This window comes from Protopterus annectens, chromosome 1.part2 (genome assembly GCF_019279795.1).
Source record: "Protopterus annectens isolate FY-2018-M chromosome 1.part2, PAN1.0, whole genome shotgun sequence".
In the NCBI taxonomy this organism is placed as follows: domain Eukaryota; kingdom Metazoa; phylum Chordata; order Ceratodontiformes; family Protopteridae; genus Protopterus; species Protopterus annectens.
Window position 1 is genome coordinate 1,088,704,994 of NC_056727.1, and position 16,219 is coordinate 1,088,721,212.

Consider the following 16,219-nt stretch of genomic DNA (forward strand, 5'->3'; position numbering starts at 1 on the left):
CGCATGGAATCATAGAGTGAACATAAGTACAACAGTATCTTATATCCCAAATATTGGTTAAACTAAATTCAAAATGTATAATAAGTATTTGAACACACCAAAAGACTTTCCATAATAAACATATCACAAAGATAATCCCCTTGATATTCTAACTGCAGGCAGGTCAAGTTGCTGTCCAGATTAAACATTGGACTATGAAAAAGTGTGTTAATAATGTCTTTGTTTGAGTGTTCAAAAAAGATACCGTCCCAAATATTCCAAACAATATGCTACATAAAATCGCTGAGTGCAAAATAAATAATAACTTACACCATGAACACTTGTTGCAAGACAGAACAATTGTACCAAAAATATTTAAACACACCAAATCCCCGACTTTTTAAATGTTTGACAGTTCCACATATTACTGAACAAATCCATCTTGGAATCCTCGTTGTAGAGAAAAAAATCTGTTGATATGGCGTCCCTATTGTGCATCAGACTGTAAAATGACATCTCAGCTCGTGGTTAACATAGTTCTTGTCCCAAAATCCACATAAATGAAGCTCCACACAATCAATAAATGCCAATAAACAGAAAAAAAAATATTTATTGACTGTGTGGAGCTTCATTTATGTGGATTTTAGGACAAGAACTATGTTGTACTTATTTTCACTCTATGATTCCATGCGGAATTTTCAGGGTTTCCACATATACTACTTTTTTCTTTTTTGTTTGTTCACATAAGGGTATGAGTTTTTTTCAACTATTGAACATTTGACTGACCTTTTTTCAATTTAAATATATTTTTGGCTTGAATTACAATCTAACATTTTGGGGTACATTTTAGATTACCTCTTTGATATTTAATCTGTATAACATTGATATCTCAGCTTGGATTTACATGTTATCAAGTTATATAGGTCATTCCAAATAATATTATTGTTTGATACATTCACCGGTTGGGTACATTTTTTAACAATTTTTGGAGCATTCTAAACTTGCTGCTGTATTCTTTATTCTTTACATGAATGTCCTTTGTATGGTTTCATACTCTGGTATGGAAACATAACCATTGGTCTATATCATTGATTGCACCCAAGTGAGAATATAAAAGGGGCTACAGCAGGTAGGGACACAGCTTGTTTTGAAGGATATATTCATTTTTTCTTTTTATTTTGGGCTGTTATTGTCCCTCCCAGGATAGTTACATATATCAGATTTTTTACTGACGTAGTTGGTGTGGCTATTATTGTCAGTAACTTAATTGAGGATTGACTCTATCAATAGTCATTTGGGTACATTCACAAATTCCAGTATGGACCTCACAAGTTTGATAACAGGTTTATCTGCTGATAGGGAAGATCTTCGGGCATTTGGTCTTGGATCTTCCCCTCAAAACAGCAATATTAGTGATGATATACCCAATTCTGAATCTGCTTGTATTTCGGCTTTTGAAGGTCTATTTCAACAACTTCGTAGTCTCAGATCTAATATCTGGCACTCAAAACTGTTCAAGACATATATTGCCAAAGGCATAACTCCTCGGGGTCTGAGAGTGTGTATACAACCCCATGTGGGGACAATAGATTCTGAAATTAGTGATCAGTGGGCTCGGATACAGCAGCAAGCTAGTATGTCTTTTGTTGAATCTCTATCCAAATATTATGATAGAATTATTGATAAAGAAATTGACATAGTAACAAGTATGGTGAATGATATCAAACCCTTTGAGAGTGAACCCTATTACAGCCAACATTTGAATAAAGTGGCAATGGATTTGAATAATCTGGAAAAACAACTCAAAAACAGAAAAATCAAAAAATTCAAGCATGACCAGGGTGATTACCAACAAGGCAATCCATTCTTAAATAACTCCAAGCATGTGAGATTCACACCCTCATTGTCCAAGACACCTAAAAGAAAAAGACCTCGTTCTATATTGAGAAAATCTGGACATGATACTGGGTCCTCCACTGAGGACATTTCCTCATGCACAGACAATGAATTCCAATCAATACCAAGTTCACCATCACCAAAAAGGACTATAACATCTGTCCCTTTAGGCCCAGGTACCAGCGGGGGGACGGAAACATAGGAGGCATAGATAACATACACAGCTTGTTGAAAATGGTAATTCAGAACTAGTAGAAGATTCTAATATCAATGTTTTAAATCTATCTGACTTTACACTAACTCCAGTCCAATTGTCGATACTCAATAAAGGTTTGACTTTCATTCCAGGTTTCATGGTGTCTGAAGAAGTGTTTGCTCAAGATCTCATGTCTTTTTGTAGAACATTGAATTTAAGACTGTTTTTTGGCAATGATGATGCATATAACAATAATGATAAGCTTATTTATCATAAATCATCTTTTACTCCACCTATGCACTCTTTGGTACATCAGTTCCAGAATAGCGTTCTCAAAGATCTGCATTTTTCCAAGGCGGAGATTCAATATAAATCAAATAATGTAAACCATACAGAAAAACAGGCTATTCTGGAACTTCAAAATAACAAAAATATTGTTATCATTTCAGCTGACAAGGGTGGAGCTGTTGTTACACTGAATTGGAATGAGTATGATCAGGAAGCCAAGAGGCAACTGTCTGATGCTAGATATTATTTTGAGATGCCTATCAATCCCATTTACCATTTTAAAAAATCAATTGATGATTTCTTAACTCAGTCTAGGGACAAGGCAATTATTACGGATGACACCTTGCACCAATTAATGGTTCATGACCCGGCAAATCAATATATTTACTTTTTGCCAAAAATTCACAAGGATCCCATACATCCACCGGGGAGACCAATTGTTTCAGGTAAAGGTTACATTACTGAACCTTTATCTCTTTACCTGACTAAACATCTCAAGCCGCTTTTAAGCTTGGTTCGGTCTCAATTACAGGATACTACCAACTTCCTGCAAATAATTTCAGATAGTCAATTAGAACCTGGTTGGCTGATGTGCACATTTGATGTTTACGCCTTATATACCAATATTCCACATGAATCTGGTTTAGAGGCACTTGAATATTGGCTAGAGGTGGCCAATTTATATGATTCTGATTTCAACTAATTTTTAGTACAGTTAGCAGGCTATGTACTCAGTAGTAATGTATTTTTCTATCAAGATACCTGCTATTTACAAACCAAAGGTACAGCAATGGGGGCTTCTTTTGCCCCCATCCATGCGGATTTGTTTATGGCTTTTCTGGAAAAACATTTAATTTATGACCAATCCAAGAACATCTTTTTGGAACACATAGACATCTGGAGGCGTTATCTAGATGATTGTTGGATGGTATGGAGAGGTGAGGTGGATACATTGCATGCTTTTGTATCCTATTTAAATCAGAATCTTTGGGGACTACAATTTACCATTCATTATGGTCGAAATAACATTACATTTTTAGATGTTAACATCAGCAGATCATCAGATCATACACTGAGTACTGAAGTATTCAGAAAATATCCCCAATATAATACCATTCTACATGCATCTAGTTTCCATCCTCCACACATAGCCCGCAATATTCCAAAATCACAGTTTATCAGAACAAAATGCATCTGTTCTGACGATTCTTCTTTCCAGAGCCATAGGCAAGACCTTACCAGAAGATTCAAAGGCAGGGGATATGGTATGGGTTATGTGGTACAGGCAAGCAATCTGGTCAATTTGACCAAAAGAGAAGAAATTTTGAGTTATAGGGACCATAATGTTGCAACAACACAACCCATCAGGTTAGTCACAACATATGCCAGGAACATAGTGAAATTAATGGAAAGTGTAAATAGGCATTGGAATATATTACAGTATGATGATGAATTATCTCAAATCATACCTGATAGATGTCTATTTTCATATCGTAAGGGCAAAAATCTGGGTTCTTGTTTCAATCGTTATAAACATGGATCCATTAATAAATCTTCTCAATTTACACAACTTACTATCAGGGGGGGATCCATTAGTTGGTTGTCCTTGTGGACACTGCACACACTGTGACAAGGTTGTCAAGTCTAAACATTTTTCTAGTCGAAACAGTTCAGCAGTGTATGATATAATTTTTTTTGCAAATTGTAGTACTGACTGGTTGATATATCAAGCCACATGTTCTTGTGGTGCTTTTTACATAGGTCAGACATCCCGTCCTTTTAGAATATGGATATCAGAAGATATTAGCAATATTAAAAATAAAAAGTTTTCCAGTGCACTCTACAAACATCAACTTATACATCCCACTGCCAGATTTGCTTTTTTGGTTATTGATATTATGAAGGGCAACAGATCCAATAAAATTGGATGGCACTCCATTTTAAATAATAAAGAAAAAAAGTGGATTGTGAAACTGGGTGGGCTATTCCCACCTGGTCTAAATGAACAATTCTAAGATGGACCAATCAGATTTGAGACTATTGTATATATTACTGAATTGAATATCATTTTTTCTTTTCTATTTGCACTGAAGAAGGCTGTGAAATGATTCCGGCCGAAACCGGTCTGTTTTTATTTTAATAAAAGTTAACAACACACAGTATGCTGGTTCTTTCTCTTTTTGGACACTAATATCAGGAAGACCAACTCCCATAATGATAGACGTTCTCTAATTATACCAAACAGAGGAATAATTCAATGCAATAAGGCCAATGACAAGGTCAAGATAGCCTAACAGACTAAATACAACCACAAGGCCTTCTACAGCTATTTCTGAAACGTCCAAGACAGCATTCATCAGTGAGCCAAACTGGTGGTCAGTGTTGCCACCTTCACTGAGCAGAGTGACTCAGCGAATTTGCTGGCTGACAAATTCAGCTCAAACTTCAGAACCCCACTCCCACCCTGCCTTCCTCCATGAAAAAGTGATAACCGATTGAAATTTTAAGCCCCCATAAATCCTGAGAACACTGCTGCCTATGTGGAACTGGCCAAAGGAACCTTACTCACGCATTTTAATAGCTGCAAAAAGGCAAATGCACCCACCAGGAAAAAGAAGAACAGAACTAATTCAAAACACAAGCCACCCTGATGGAATCACAACATCAATACGCTGTATAACAGAAGGAAGAAACTCATGGCAAAAATTAGTAGGTGTAGTACATAGCAGGATAAAAGCACTCTCATCAAACTAAAGAAATAACTCAGAGGACAAATAAAGTCTGCCAAAGCTGAATTTGAGGTAAACTTGGCCTCTCTGGCCAAGGACAGCCACAAGGCATTCTTTAGCTATGTCTGCAGCTTAAACGGCAATACACAATTGTGTGTGAAAATCATTGTTAATGGAGCCACCTATACTGATCCCAGAAGATATAGCAAATTTACTGGCCAACAAATTCAGTTCCAACTTTAACCCTCTCCTCCCCTCAGCTTCCCCTCAGGAAACACCATCAAATATAACTCCCCTACTGTCACTAGGGAAGAGGTCCTTAATGCTCTCTCTAAGGCCAAGACCACTGCATCAATGGGCCCAGGCAGCATCCCAGAATGCCTTCAAAATAGCATGAAACATGATCTATCTGGCCTTCTGGAATTGCTATTCAACTGTAGAGCCAAACTGGCTTCATGCCCCAGAAATGGAGAACAGCAACAGTCATCCCTCTGCAGAAAGGTAGACCATCTACAGAGACTGGAAACTACAGAAACATAAGTATCACTAGTCTCATAGGCAAAGCCATGGAAATGATCAGAAATGACATAGGAAACCTCCAGACAGTGGACTCGGCCCAATTTGGTTTTGTCAAGGGCAGGTCATGCCTACTCAATCAGTAAACTTTTTTGAGAAGGTCACCAAAGCAATGGATGAGGGCAAAACAGTTGACCTGACTAAGGCATTTTAGACAGTACCCCACTCAAACATTGTTGACAAACTTAAGAGATTAGTTATAAACACTTATGTCATGCAGCTGATAGCAGGATGGCTCACAGACAGGACCCAGGAATTTAGAACTGGGGAGTCTACCTCTACAAAGAGGCCAGTCACAAGTGGAGCCTCTCAGGGATCTGTCCTGGGACTGCTTCTTTTTGACATTTACTTCTCTGAAGTAAAGGCCAATGTCAATTGCCTGTGGTGGACTAAATGTGCAGATGACTGCAAATTAGGAGCAATGATATTGTTGACCCACTGACTCAAATATTCTCCAGGAAGGGCTGACACAGACAAATAACATGTGTCAGAGCCATGGACCAAAATTAAATGCCAAGAAATGTATAATAGTATGCTTCAGGAAGTCATCCACCCATTGCAAATATCATATTGACAACAAACTCCTAAGAGCTATCCCAGTAGTGATGGGTTTGGGGATATAAATAGACAGTAATCTAATCTTTGACCATCGTGTGTCTACAGCAGTGAGCAAATAATTCTATGGTGTGCAACTTATAAACAAAAGTATTGCATCTAGGTCCAAGGAAGTTACTGTTTCACTGCATTCAGCATTCATCAGACCTATCATTGAGCACAATGCCCCTTTGTTATCTACCTAACCAATCACATTCAACAATTAGAATGGCCACAGAGGTGTCTCACTAAAAGAATACAGGGCATAAAACATGTCCACCACAGACCACCTCAAGGCCCTATTCCTGTATTCTGTCTCCTACAGACAACTGAGTGGAGATCTATGCCTGGAATGCAAGGCATTGTCAGACTCCACCTTGATGAACCTTCTGCATATCTACAAAACAAACAGCAGCAGAATTACCCATTCTAAAGACCCAAACCTTGCCTGTGATATAAATAAGACCTCCTGGAGGGGCAGGTATGCATCCCAGAGACTACCCCTTCTCTGGAACAGGCTCCCCATCTATGTGAAGTAGAATTCCTCCCCAACCCAATTCAATTATAAATTGGACATTTGGATTGGGAACAGGAAATTCATCCCTGGTCTGGCACCACTGTTAATAATGAACACAGGCAGCCTGTAAATGCTTCATCTCCCACACCTCTGCAAGTAAATGTTTTATCTTCCAAGCCCCTTGTTACACTTAGGGTACCAGAACTTGTCAGAGATTTGGGATACATGGCTAGGCTTAAAAAGGTCATTGTGGTCATTAGCCTAGTACATACCTATAATCTAACATAATCCCCCCAGACTGTTAACAAGGTGAAGGTCTTGGTGGCGCTACCTAAGTCCAAAACCACAGCCTCAGTGGGCCACTGACAATATCCCAGGATGCCACTTAAATAGCTTGAAACATGACCTTTCAGGACCACTTGAGTCACTTTTCGACTACAGCATCAAAACAGGCTTTCTACCATAAAAATAGAGGACTTCAATGGTTATCCTGCTTCACAAAGGCCAGGAAACTGACCCAGGAAACTACAGACCTATTATTGTGACTAGTCTAATAAACAAAGCCATGGAATGACTTATCATGGAAATGATCAACAAAGACATAGCAACCTTCAGACACTGGACCCAACACAGTTTGGCTTTGTTATGGGAAGCTCATCCCTACTAAACTGGTGGACTTCTTTGAGAAGATCAACAAGGCAATGAATGAGGACAAAATGGTGCATACCACTTACCTGGACCTGGCTAAAGTGATTGATACAATGCCCCACTCTGGTAACCAAACTTGACATAAACTCCCCCAGTTGGCTCATGGACAGGACTCAGGAAGCCAACACTGGTGAAACCACCTCCACTAAGAGAGCAGTTACCAGTGGGGTACTTTATAACTCCATGTTGAGAACATTCCTAATTAGCATCTACTTTTCCAGGTAAGGGCTAATGTCAAGAGGTCTTGGCTGACCAATTTCACAGATGACTGCACATTTGGGGCTATCATAAATTCCCCCTATGATGCAAACATCTTACATTGTAGTCTAACACAGACAAATGGCTAGTACCAAAATCATAGACTAAATCTCAATGTCAAGAAATGGATTATAGTGCCTTTTTGGGAAAACTGCTACCCAGGTTAATTACGCCATCAATAAGACACCCCTAAGAGTTGACCCAGTAGTCAGTGATCTGAGAATATACGCAGACAGTAATCTGGCCTTTGACCAACGTGTCCAAGGTAGTAAGAAAATCATTCTATGCAGCCCAAATCATAAGTAAGGGCATGACATTCAGGTACAGGTAAGTCACAGTGGCACTTAATTTGGCCATTATCAGACCCACCATTGAGTATAATGCCCCATTTCATATGTACCTGACCAAACATATGCAACAGCTGGAGTGTCCACAAAGGTTCCTTACCAAGAAAATCCAGGCTATAGACACATTGTCCTATACATATCACCTTAAAGTCGTATCTCTACATTCTGTCTCTTACAACAGGTTACTAATAGGTGATGTATGCCTGGCATATAAGGCATCCTTGGAGCCAGCTCCGATAGATCTTTTGCACAGTCACAACATTATCAGCATCAGAACCACTAGACCAATTACTTAAGTTTTGCTTTTTACATAAATAAGACATGTTGGCAAAACAGATACATTTCTCAGAGGATCCACATGCTATAGAACAGGCTTCACATCCATGTGAAGCAGAGTCCATTGCTAAACCTATTTCACTGTAACCTTGACAAATGGATAGGAAAACAGAAATTCACACCTGGTCTAACCCCCATGCCCCTGACAGACAGAGGCAGACAGTAGTGCCCAAACTAGGCACTTCAATATAACCTGTACATGCTTCTTAACTAATGTACCCTTCCTAAAAATGTTCATGATACATAGACACAGTTGGGTTGAATTGCACAGCTAAGCTTATAAAGGCCCTGGTAGTCATCAGCTTAGTATGTAGCTATGAACCTATGTACAGGAACTAAAGCTTGCAACCTTAACCTCTGCAATAACTGGTTGACAGGCACTGTATATGTATATTTTTGTTAGAGCTAGATACTCATTTTTTTAGATAATGAAAGATGGGGACAGATTTAAGGGAAATGCATGGGGAGGTAAGATGATGGGGTCTGCAAACAGTAGTACACAATCATAAAACAGTTATAAAGACAAATAGGGGAGCTGCTGGCACACTTTGGAAGGGGAAAGGGAATTATAGATACACAGACAAAAGGGTAATAGTGGAGTTGAATGAACTAGAGGACAAAAAGTGGTGGGAGTTGACATGGAAAGGAAAGGAAAGGAGAGGAATACTATTACTGGAATAGTGTGGGCATATCCATCTGTATACCACAGACTGTGCAATACTCAAGGAGTGGTCAATTAATATCTTGACTGCCATCTCCACTGGGGCCTGCCTGAAATGGTGAAGACAGGCACAGTTAGTGGTGTGACTTTATAAACCACACAAGAAGCCTTTCTAGGTGGATGATGTGTGTTTCCACACACTGATCTATCATGCCCTCACTACCTCTTTCAGCTTCTTGTGGTTGACATATTGTGCACCCCTGGAAGTACTACTGGAGGGAAAAATTGTCTTCCCCTCTGGTGAGCAACCACCAGAGGCCACAGGTGTGGCCCCCTGTCTGCCTCTCCTGTGTACCCAAGTGAGTGGCAAGTCTGGAGCCAGGTAAAGAGGAGGCAGAGAAGGGCTATGGCCAGTGGAGGTATGGTAACCAGGTCTTTGCCACTGGTACAAGAATGGCAGGCACTGTAGAAACGGACCATACATGGACAAAAACAAAACAACAGGAGAAGAAAAAATTAAAAGGTTGCAAAAATAAATAAAACAAAGGATGGCAACAAAATGATGAAGGTGGGGGGAGAGAGAGAGAGAGAGAAAGGAAAAACAGGAATTACTCATACATATACACATATCACTTATAACATAATATAGCATACATGCATATACAACAGGCAATTACTAGATTTTATTTATTTGTTTATTTATTTATTTGACATTTGTTTACTGGGAAAGTCTGACTGGGCCAAAAAGTGCCCATTTTCAGTGGAGGCCAGGGAAGAAAACCTGCACAATCACAATCTTTTAAAAATCAAGTACATATATTTTATATCACAAAGTGTTATGTAACATTATGAAGCATAGGAGTGAAACAACACTGAAATGAGAAAAAAACATAGAGCATATGTTTATATAAGAGTGCAATGAAAAACAGTAACATGAATTGAAGAAAATATTTGAAAAAAATGAGTCATATTATTTTTTACACAGATTAGTATGTGATAAATGAGACCCAAGACAATTCTAATAAGATATTTAAAAGAGATATTAGAGATTACATGATTAGAGACAGTGAGAGGAAATTGCGTGATGTCTTAGTATGAGAGTGGGTGTTCATATTATGGTTATAGAAGGAAGAAAGATGGAGAGAAAAGGAGATTATAAGAAGAGTGCATGGTAGGGTGTCTTTGGGTAGCTTAGACGAGTATGTCAGAAGGAGAAAGAGGTAAAGGAAAGGTCTGCAGAGAGAAAGCGGATAAGGTAGAGGGAAAAAGAAAAGAAAAGAGTGGAGTAAGCGGTTGGAGAGGGTTGTGAGGTGTGAGATACTATGCAGTTCCCTATTTCAAGCTGTTGCCTACAATTGTACTACTACAGCCCTATGCTAAGATGTGCAGGCAGGTTAGTAGTAACACCACTAGCATTGTCTACTGTGTGTATGCTGGTATGTTGTATGACATGTTGGTAAATTTGTAGTGCTACTGTGTGCAGTGCTGTATCCATGGAACCTTCAAGTAACATACAACATACGTACCACTAAAAAAGAAAAATGCTGCTCCACAATTTAACAGTGACATGCACCTCAGACACATTGTCCATTAAAACTGAAATACATGGATAACACAGGTGAGCTGTCCATCTTAGGTTAGCTCTCCACAATCTCCTTTCGTTCCTCCACAATACAAAGACATTTTCCCCAACAACTGAAGAAAATACATACCTAAACCCCTGTATTAATCATTGTGTTGAGTTACTGCATGGTGCTATATCTGTCAAGGCATTCCTCTATCTATCAGGCTACTGTTACAGGTAGGCCTACTTCACAATGGAAACATGCCAGGGAATATAATATCTGTGTCTGGTGTCCTTCCTGTTTGTTGTGTGAAGAGCACTGGTACCATTGATTTGCTTTGTATTTCCATTGTAACACATATAACCTCAGTATAATATTATAATTAGTTGTCATGTGACATCTGTCAATGTAAAGGCTACTTGTTATGCTAATGAAATTCATATTTATGTAATGCATGCACAGTCTGACTATATAACAGGCAATGCTGATGCTCAGCAGTAACAACTTGACTGGATCTCACTATGGTTGTGTGCAAAGGGTCTATATTACATAAATGAATATCCAAAAACGTGAATGACTTAAATGTCAAAAATGCAGGACCTTGGACATGCTATTGTGGGGGCTGCATCCCCCACACTCCCCACTAAATATATTTACCAACTCTGAGATCGCACTACAGTGAGGAGAGGGCAGATATTCCAATCCTCACTGTATTGTGATCTCACAAAAAGTAGATCGGAGTGGCATTTCTGACCTTTAGTTCATTCACTATTTTAAGCTTTCAATGTTCTAATAGGAAAATATATCAGCAAGTGAGGACTAAATGTAATCAAAATTATTGCAAGAAAACAGCCATACTCTCCTTCTCACTTGAAAAGCCTCTCCATTCTCCACCAATACCCAAGGGTGTATTTATAGAAGGTTGTGTTTTACTAATAATCTTTAATATATTGTTCTATCTTGCAGGAGACTGAAAAGCCCCTGCTAAGCATATTACTTAAATATGCATTATCAGTAATATATTTCCAATACTTATGTGATGTATCATAATATACAAAAAATGAATAAACTCTGTAAAAAATTATTTAGGATTATTTCCACGTTTATAATTTTTAACTGAATTACAATTACAGAATTTACTGACACAGTTGATTGTTGTAGTAATGAATCCCTGTTTAAACTCAATATCTTATAACCTGCCTCTATAACTCCTTCTATGCTGTATCTTGAATTCATATAAGCTTGCGTCACTACTTTTGTATTTTGTAAAAAAAATTACAGAACTACAAATTCTCCTTACATTAAGTAGCTCACTCTGAGGTAATGGCAATTTTTTGTGTAATGGATGGCAGCTTGTCATATGTAGTGGTATGTTAGAGGCTATATGCTTCCTGTAGAATTTTGGCATTATTTCCTGATTTGAAATTCCTTCAAAGGAAACATCCATAGCATTTTTCCAAGATAAAAAACCAAAGGAATATTGATAAAGCTATAATTACATCTACAAATAATATAGCCAAAAGCAGAATATTTAAATTAGAATACAATTCAAGCAGTAGTTAACTATTACAGGTGCTTACAATATGTCTTAGGGACATTGCTTTGGCCTCTTCTTCCCTTTGGCATAGAAAGTCAAGATGGCACTTTAGCTCAGTGTAGTGGTGCTAACACTGCTCACCAGAGACAGGTTTACCGGTGACATCAAATACTGCCATAACATGACTGTGCAAGGCACGTATTTTATATAGGGTACCCTGATAACAGTGACCAAGCAGGTCCTTGTTGTGTATTCTAAGCAACATATACAAAAATATTTTACTTTCTTTGCTGCCCCAGCAGTGACCCCTTCCAAAGACAGTGTCTCTGGAAGCCATGGCCATTCACTAGGTCAGTTTTCAAGGCATTATGGTGACTCTCCATTTTCAAGGATCTTTATCTTTTTTTTGCAAATTATGTACAAGTACAACACTGGATATCTTGTTAGCACAATCTGTTATGGAGACACCATTATCTAGCACCGGTACTGGTTATATGGCATGATGGTGTCATGGTGTGAATACTGGCATGGAACTTATACACTAGATGCGTGTTTCCTAACAATGTCAGCAGTATATTTAAGCATCTACAGGCTGCAATAGCATTCCGCTTTCTTCAATGTCCTTGCAGGGGTTATTGACCTGCTCAGATATGCTCAATGTATTTCACAAGTACTTCTATGAGGTCTGTAGATGAGAGATAATTTTATCCATGATTTGGCCACAGCCACAATGAATACAAACAGCCATTTAGGAACATTCGTTAGATGCAGCCATATTGGTTTACATGGCTTGCTATAATCTTTGAAATTTTATAACATAAAATCTTGCAGCTTCCATGGCCTACATCTCACTATGGAGGATTGCAGTCCCACAACTCCTAATATTGTAGAAAAGGAAAGTAGCAGGAACTTACTGAAAGTGCTCCTTTGGTAGGTCAGAGTGTAGTCCAAAAGCTGAGTATGTTTTATAGGCATAATAAACACTTGCTTGAAAATTTCAGTGACAATATGGTAATCTTAAATATGTATTTATGCTGTGAGTTTGAGGCACGTGCATTGAAGCAGTGTAAAAGGTTTGCATTTTTTTTGGACCATGGTAGGATATATTCTTCATGCAATAGGGCAATAAACTCCAATTCATGACGTATTCTGTTTATTTGAACATATAAGAATCTTACCATTGTTTTAGTATAACCACAGAGTTCTACCATTACTACTGGTACCAATTTTATTTGAGGGCATTTTCAGCATCATTACTCTTATTTTGCCTGATATACTAAATTTGCTACACTGTTTGTTATTATTGTTGTTGAAAGGAGACACTGTATTATGCACATAGTAGTGTTTGAAACACTTAATGAATGACACCTTACAGGGAAGCAATGTTCTGTAGTACTGAAATACATGTATATCTATATCTGTAGCTACCTATATCCATCACCTATCATATATATAAATATATATATATATATATATATATATATATATATATATATATATATATGTGTATATATATATATATACACACACAGTAAGGTGCCTCTCATTAATGATTCATGTAGGCTTGATGAAGGTAGTTTTAACAAATATAATGCCTCTCATTAATGATTCATGTAGGCTTGATGAAGGTAGTTTTAACAAATATAAACAATGTGGCAAAATATTTGCCAAAACTACCTTTAGTGAACATCCAAGGTAAGCATTTTTTATAGGAGGTAAGCCCCCCAGCACTCTTCACACCCCCAACCATATATTTCAACTCTGGGGTCACAGAACAGCAGAGAAACAGACAAACTCCACTGTCAATGGATGTAGTTTCTGTGAACATACTTTAATTATTCAATTATTTCACATTCTTCGAAAATACCTTTGGCAATCTGATCTGTTCCCTGTATATATGTGTGTGTGTGTGTGTGTGTGTGTGTGTGTGTGTGTGTGTGTGTGTGTGTATTTATTTCTTTGTATCTTGTCTACCTGTCTCTGTATATATCTGTGTATCACTGTCAGTGGCACAACATGTGCCACACATCACTTTGGTGCAGGAAAACCAGAAGGCAGTAAGGTATATTCCCATTCCAGGTAATTGAATTGCTGCACTCCTGAATGCAATGTTCTTTGAATGAGATGTTGCACTGAGGTCCCCTCTACTTAAGTTTGTGGTAGCATATGTAGATGTAAACAATCCCATGACACCAATCAAAAAGAACAGGGGGCGTTCTTTAGTGTCTTGGTCAAATTTCACCATAGGGATTCCCTGAAAAGAAGCTACTATCTTAGTGACACTAATCTGATTAACAAAGTATTAGTAAAAATACCAATCTATCTATCTAGCTATCTATGTATCTGGGTCTACTTCTAAAGACCGAACCGACGATTCCCCGACACGTGGAAAACGAAGACCAAACGACCGACAGGTAAGTTTACCGACAGGGTGATTTGCCAACAGCGGAAAGACCGACAAGGGTAATGTGCGATCGCGACTCGGTAAGTGTGCGACAGTGACGGCGTTAGGAGCGGTGAGGTAAGTGTGCGATATTGTGGGATTTCAGGTTAGGCTGTGGGAAAGGTGAGTGTGTGTAAGTGTCGGAGTTAGGGTTCGTGTAAGGTAAGTGTGTGATAGTGAGGGACTGTAGTTTAGGGACGGGTTACGTGAGTTAGGGTTAGGGTGCAGGTAGGTGAAGTGTGCGATAGTGTCGGACCTTGGGCTAGGGGTGGGTTAAGTGAGTTAGGGTTAGGGTGCAGGTAGGTGAAGTGTGCGATAGTGTCGGACCTTGGGGTTAGGGGTGGGTTAAGTGAGTTAGGGTTAGGGTGCAGGTAGGGTGAGTGTGCAATAGTGTCGGACCTTAGGGTTAGGGTTAGTGGGTATGTTATGTAGTGTGGTGTGTTGTTTACGTTTGGTGTGTTGGTGTTATGGTGTTCGGTGTTTTGCGTTGTCGGTTTTGTGCGTTGTCGGTTATCTGGCGTCGGTGATTTTTGTGTCGGCGAAGTAGCGTTTCGGGCTTTTAAAGTAGACCCATGTATCTATGTATCTATCTATCTATCTATCTATCTGTCTGTCTATCTATCTATCTATCTATCTATCTATCTATCTTTCTATCTGTGTGTGTGTGTGCATGTGTGTGCATGTGTGTGCGTGTGTGTGTGTGTGTGTGTGTGTGTGTGTGTGTGTGTGTGTGTGTGTGTGTGTGTGTGTGTGTGTGTGTGTGTGTGTGTGTGTGTGTGTGTGCGTATGCATGTGTGATGCATGTTTTGGGTATCGGATGCTAGTAGAAAACATTGTTTATATAGGCCTAGTAAACAAAATGTAAGCAGTAAGCATCCTCAGCAGGACACACATATATTTATGTTTGCACAGCTTCTGCATAATGCATGGTAAAGGAGGAATGCAATTGTTTCTGCCATCTAGGAAATCATCTTCTGTCTCCCAGATGAATTTTTGGCCTTCCTAGGGTGCAGTCAGTATATCATTTTGTTGTATGTTTCTGTATGTATAGTAAGAATACATGCAGGAGTTACTGCATGCTGACATACACATGGTCTATATATGGTCACTCAGTGGCAGGTGTAACATGGATTGCACTTAATAAGGAATAATGTCAAAGGCAGACGTCCGCATTTCTAATATTTTTCCTGTAATGATTTTTTTTTTGTTTTGGGGGGGGGTTAGTCCGTGGTTATCCAATATGTGTGTTATTTCTATTGAAACAGAGCAAGGCCACATAACTCATGCCACATAGGCACCTTACATTTTCCCATGGTGTAGGCATACAGCAGATAGAGATGCACATTTTCTCACATAAATTTGCTTTTCCACTATCCACCATTATTCCACAATATGGGAACAAATGAAAATGCAAGTTCTCCCATACAGATAATGAGATCCTACTGCAGGCCCTCCATCTCCGCTGTCAGCAGATGATTGGCCATTAGAAATCAGATTGACCTTTTGTAACTGTGCCTGATGGGAATTACAAGCAAGATATTGGACCACTGACATGGTAAGTGCTGCTAAAGCTCAGGCTTTCCACTGAT